A 6,653-nucleotide genomic window follows, 5' to 3' on the forward strand; every position below is an offset into this window, starting at 1 on the left:
GTCAATGGAAACATATCCTCAGGTGAGAATAAAAGAAAGAAAGAAATGTTATATCCTATGAAAGACACACCTTGAAAATGCCTAAAGAAAGTTGTCATTTTTTCGTGGTGAAGGAACTAGAGTGCGGGTTGATGAAAACACCTTGGGGGCTGCTGCTGCCGGCAGTGGCAACAGCAGCAGGGTGATGGGGGTGGTGCCTTCCCCTGACCACCCCAGTTGCCTCCCGTAGAGGTAGGCCAGACTGCAGCTTAGGCCCACACCCCAGGGGGAGCCTAAACCATCTGTAGGATATCCCCTGAGGGCTCCCAGATTGTGAAAGGGGTTAGTCCGGGCTGAGGGACCGCTCCCCTCCCCCAATGCACCAATTTCTGTGCACTGGGTCTCTAGAGTGTGTGTGTGTGTGTGTGTGTGTGTGTGTGTAAAACCCACAAGCTGGGCTGACAGTTGTGAGTGCAGCGGTGGTGACGGGAACCTCTCCCGCCTCTGTTGCAGCACTAAAGATGCTGACTGTGGCTTAGGTCTGCTCCCCCAAGCGGTCGGTCAGACATTCCTCGAGGCCTCCTGGGCTGCCAGAAGGATGTCTGACTGCCAGCCTAGACCTAATCTCCTGGGGAGCGGGCCTAAGCAGGCACGTGGACATCCCCCGAAGGGTCCTGGACTGAGAGAGGGTGCAGGATGGTCTGAGGCCCCCCACCCTCCGAGTCCATGAATTTTTGTGCACTGGGCCTCTAGTATTGGAATAAAATCTTACATTCATCCCTAAACCCAAATCCCCTTAGTCCCCTGGTCCCTCCCCAGAGACAATCACTGTTACCAGTTTCTGGTACCCATTCCAGAAAAGGCAATGGGAAAAATATATGTCATGGCCATTTCACTTCTAAAAATCTATCTAACAAAAATAGTTGCACAGGTATACAAATAGATGTATAAGTTTATTCACTTTGTAATTGTAACAGCTAATATACGATCTGAATGTCCAATAATAAAGAATAATTAAATTATGGCATATCCATACTTAGGAATGCTGTACAACTATAAAAAGAATGTATTAATTTGGAAAAGTCTCCAACACATATTGTTAGGTAAAGAAAGCAGAAAATATGTACAGTTTTATCACATTTATACAAACAAATAATCCTGTATGATGTATGTATATGTGTATATGTAATATATATAACCATGTGCATGTATACATATATATTGTTTAAATTTATATATATGAAAAGAGCTGGAAGAATCACACATCTATTAACAGAGAAATATAATCTTTCAAGAAAAGACTCTATGTTGGCTGGTGAAAAAGAAAATATAAGAGTATACAAGACCAGTGGACAAGAAAATATAAGAGTAGCCCTAGCCAATTTTGCTCAGTGGATAGAGCATTGCCCTGCGGACCAAAGGGTTCCAGGTTTGATTCTGGTCAAGGGCACGTACCTCAATTGCAGGTTTGATCCCTTGCCTTAGCCGGGGTGCATGCAGGAGGCAACCAATCAATGTGTCTCTTTCATCATTGATGTTTCTATCTCTCCCTCTCCCTTCCTCTCTGAAATCAATAAAAAAAATTAAGAAAAAAAGAAAGCAGAAAAAAATATATAAGAGTAATGAATCTGTATTACAAAGGCCACTTTACAAACCGATGGAGCAAAAAGAAATGACAAGATTTGGAGGCAATTGACTAATTAAAAATGAATAATAAAATTAGAGCTTTATCACACAAAAAAAGAGTAATGAATCAAGGTAATCACATTTCAAAATTCAGTATAATTATTTTTCTATTTTTTCCTCACATTTTAAAAATTTAATTTTTTCTCCTTTAATTCTCAGCCGAGGATATGTTCATTAATTGAGAGAGAGAGAGAGAGAGAGAGAGATCAGTTGCGCCCTCTATGCACCCTGACTGGGGATCAAACCAGCAACCTAGGTATGTGACCTGACTGGGAATTGAACTCCCAACCTTTTGGTGTGCTGGATGACACTCCAACCAACTGAGCAAGCTGGCCAGGGTTTTTCCTCACATTTTAAAATTAATGAACAACATAAACTGATGAACAAAAACAGATCCAGAGACAGAGAAGCATTCATCAGACCATCAAACCTCAGAGGGAAGGCAGGGGAGGGTGGGGAAGAGGGGAGCGGTCAACCAAAGGACTTGTATGCATGCATATGAGCATAACCAATGGACACAGACACCAGGGGAGTGAGGCATGAGTGGGGGAGTGGGAGGGGGGGCTAAGGGGGGGGTAAGGACACATATGTAATACCTTAATACAGAAAATAAAATTTGATATGATTTTTAAAGTTATGATACATCTCAGATGTCAAAGCTATCTTTTGTATTTACCTTACTTAATAATAGAAACAGTGACAGTGTCCTTAAAAATTATTAAAACTGATTATTACACTATTTACAAAGAAGAATTTTTTTTTTCCCTGAAGTATCCTGAAATGCACAAATAAACTATACTTTGTGCCTTCTCCACCTGCTGGCTAGAAAGAGTATATCTTAAAATAGCAGTTTACTCAGTTTGGACTATGATAAAGCATCTCAGAACCATATCGCTACTATAAATTTAACATATGGCATTATTCATTCATTCATACAACTTTCTATTTAATTTTCACTGAGTTCTAGTGACATTTTCATAATGGGATATATAAAGTAATTTTAAATGTATCTGTTTTGCTTTTTTTTAGGACTTTAAATGTCTTTGGTACAAGAAAAGGAATTTGAATTTGCAAAGTGGGATAAAGCTGCCAGAGTCATTCAGAAGGCCTGGAGAAGGTTTCTCGTGAGTTTTTTGTTTGTTTGCAGCTTTATTGCTAAATAATTTAGATATCATAAGGTTCACCTGTTTAAAGTGTACATTTCAGTAGTTTTTAGTATATTTAGAGTTGCTTTAAAAGCAGACTGTTTTTTAAAGTTTCAAAAAGTTAATATTAATTATCTTATTAGCCTCACAAATATTTATGGAGTTCCTGATCTGGGCCAGGCACTTTGATAGCTACTATCAATGAAAGTATCACTAATTGTCTTATTTGGCTTTCACCTCTAAAAACTTATTTATTGACTCTGGAATCAGGTTTGTGAACAGGTGTTAGGGATACATTCACTCATTAAATATTAATTGAATACCTACTCTTGAGGACTTAAAGTTCAATAATACACCATATCTGGGTTAATGTATTAGTTCCTTATTATGCTTTAATATGGGTAGAGCTGGTCTTCTTATCCAGTAAGGAATATTCCAAGTTGATTCCCTGGTTAGGTGAGAGCCAAGAGCTAAAATGACTTCACTTTTCTCTTTCTGATAGCAGCAGCACTCTCTCTGCTTGATAATTTTGTGTGAAATCATGTGGCTGTGTTTCTAGCACAGAAGAACACCCTTGTATCAGTTAATCACATTTTGCAAAGTAGCTTCCATTTTTTCCTCTATTGCCACTATCAAAGCCATAAAACCTATTCTGGGGGTAGCTATTAATTTTCAACACTAAAATACATTTTTTTCTTAAAAAATCTATTCCTTTGATGATTTCAATCATCATACTTATCTAGGCTTAAGGGTTTGTTTGTTTTTTTGTCATTTGTAAGTTCTTTTATCTTACATCCAAATCCAAAGAGCCACATGCTATTAAAGCCAACTATATTCCTGGCACTGTGCTAGCATTTTACAATACAACCTTGCCCTTAAAGAGTTTCAGTAGAGAAGACATGCATATAAACAAACAACTTGTATATGTGTGGTAGACTGAGCACACATTTTCACTTTCTATTCCTCCAACACCCCACTGAAAGAACAATATACAGGAACTTAACCCATAACACAGAGAAGAGAGTTCGTGAGCAAATAAGAAATTTTATTTCACTTATGGAAAACCAAAACAGATGGTAGCATCCTGTTGGACAAAACTGTGTATAAGACTTGCCTAGCTATACTTCAAAGGGACCCCAGTGAGAGAGCTAGTTTGCCATTGCAACCCTCGAAAGGATATGGGTTAGGATTCAGCAATTTAAAAAGCCTAGAAGAGAATGACTGTAAACAAGGGGGCTGACTGAAAGTCTGTACCAATTGACTCAGTGGTTGAATGTCGATTTATAAACCAGGAGATCAGGTTTCAAGTCCCAGTCAGGGCATATGCCTGGATTGTGGGCTCAATCCCCAGTGTGGGGTGTGCAGGAGGCAGCCAGTCATTGATTCTCTCTCATCATTGATGTTTTTCTCTCCTCCTCTCTAAAATCAATAAAAAAAAAATTTTTTTTTTAAAAGTGGTTAGAAACTCTGGAAAAGGGCCAACCATGAAAGTCATGGTTCAAGTATAATGCAAATGAAAATAGTTTTATGATATAAAGAGAGTACATTTGATCCTCATTCTAGATACATTCTACTTCAGGTAGCTAAGAGGGTGACTTGTAAATAAGGATGCATAGTTTTAGCATATTATGTAGCCTTAGAATAATTTGCATAATGATAGTAATGTAAATATAGATTTTTTCTATCATTTAAATATTTTTATCAAAATAATGTGTCTTTAACATAAATAAAATAATGTAGATGCATACTAAAAAGCAAGTCTTTTATGTCACTTCACTGTTTTCCACCTTCATCCCTAAAAGCAACCACCTAAACTGTTTTTTGGATCTTCTAGTAGTTAGTGCCATGCTTTTAAGTAACATGTTTATATAATTATTTTTTATTTGTCAACTTTAGAAGTGATTTGAAAAGATAGAGAATTTCTTACCTTTTACAACCCTACTTATTATCTCCCCTCCTGGTATCATAAATTATTATTTTTTCAGTCTTCTGTTTGTTACCTTATTGCTTTAAAAAATATTTAAACATATATTTCTTGTTCCATCATGCTAATATAGCATTATTTGACAACTTATCTATGATGAAGATATAAATATCCCTACCCTTTTCTTCACATAATCTCCCAGTATCCTAACCCCAAATTTCTATCACCTCTACTAACTATATTGTCAATATTTACTTGGAACAGTTTTTTATATATCCTTAATACAAGTCCTTTATTGAATATATGTATTATGAATATATGGCACCACAAAAAGATACTAATAAAACTTCAATAACTGACACTAAAGAAATGGAGATCTTTGAACTGTCTGAATGATCCTCTTAAAGAAGTTCATTGAATTACAAGATCATATAGACGGAAGTATGGGTGTGTACTTTGGTGGAAGCATTCCTTCTATGGTGCTAAGATTTTTATAGCCATAGAGCCCAAATGTATGAGAAGAAGCAAAATTTTCACTAGTGGATCATTAGAAGTAATATTGAGAGGAAGCCACTTTCATTTCTACCCCTTGATTCTCAGAATCATAATTGTTGGCTCTGGGCAAAATAACATCATATGCTCGTTATTGATTCATATGATAATACTATGACATAGAGAACATCACCCTAATCTGAAAGGTGTTATTACTAGAGCTCTAACTGTAACTGAGTCTCAAAAATTCCACTCCACCATTCTCACAGGCCAGTTAGTTTAGGGCATCGCTTTTCAAACATTTTCATCTGATGGCACACATAAATTAATTACTAAAATTCTGTAGCACACCAAAAGATACATATTCTTTGCCCAATTTGACAAAAAAAAAACACAACTGGTATAATGTTTATTCCAGTCACACTGGATGGCTCTTGTTGTGTTGGCTGTTGTCATTTCTTTATTTGACAACCTAAGGGAAAAAGAGGTCAGTGCCCCTGACTAAATAGTCAGGTATTGCATTATTTTAAAAATGCTTGCAGTATGGTCCTGAGGATTAAAAATGGTGCAGAGTAAGTGGATGCTGCATGGACATGCTCCCAGGAACAAACTGGAATTACACTAAAATACAGAAAAATTTCCTGAATAATAAATGGAAAACTCCCCGGGGAGAACACTGATACCTGAGGACCAGAAGTAGAGACCACATAGAGACTGGTAGGAGGGGCAGAGGTGCAAAAGAGCTGGCCAGGCACCCACAGATAGCAACTAAAGTCCCTGAGACATATCTCAGCTCTGGGGGGTTGCCACTGAGAACTCTGGGACCTAATCCACAAGCTGGGCCACTCAGCAGAGAGCACCAAAACTGAGAAGGGTACCCACATAACATCTGGCTGTGAAAAGCAATGGGATACTGTCTGCCAGGGAGTGAGAGCTGAAAATCCAGGCATCCTGTTAAAAGGCCAATGCACAAAATTCCCTGTGGAACTACCGACCTTGTGCTCAGGCAGAGGAAGGGTGAAGTGGACTGGAACTCTGAGAGCAGAAACCAGGACTGGGGAGAAAAAACAAGATGGCCGCATAGGTAAACACTGGAGATTGCTGCTTAGCACAACCACTTCAAGAATACAACTAAAAGACAACGGACCACAGGAAGGCTGGCTGAGTGGAAATTCTACAACTAGAACAGCCGTGGGCAAACTACGGCCCGTGGATCCGGCCCATTTGGCTGTTCTATCCGGCCCGCGGAGCTTAAAGAGCGGAGGGTTCTCTTGCTTTCCCCGAGCTTAAAGCGGAGGGTTCTCTTGCTTTCACCTCCGCTCCTTCACCAGCAGCAGTGTTAACATGGCAACATCGGGAAACACGGCAGCAGTTCCTTCTTCTGAGTCCAGTTTAAGAACCCATTGTGGCCCTCGAGTCAAAAAGAG

General features: G+C 38.7%; 1 long non-coding RNA gene across 1 annotated transcript in view; it reads left to right on the forward strand.

Moving 5' to 3' along the window:
* Window positions 1-6,653, forward strand: part of LOC102758364 — a 20,040-nt gene that overhangs the window by 3,378 nt on the left and 10,009 nt on the right. The window contains exon 2 of the long non-coding RNA XR_435519.2: window positions 2,695-2,789. This is a non-coding gene — a long non-coding RNA (uncharacterized LOC102758364). The remainder of the gene's footprint in view (window positions 1-2,694; window positions 2,790-6,653) is intronic.

This window comes from Myotis davidii, unplaced genomic scaffold, assembly GCF_000327345.1.
Source record: "Myotis davidii unplaced genomic scaffold, ASM32734v1 scaffold137, whole genome shotgun sequence".
Lineage (NCBI taxonomy): Eukaryota > Metazoa > Chordata > Mammalia > Chiroptera > Vespertilionidae > Myotis > Myotis davidii.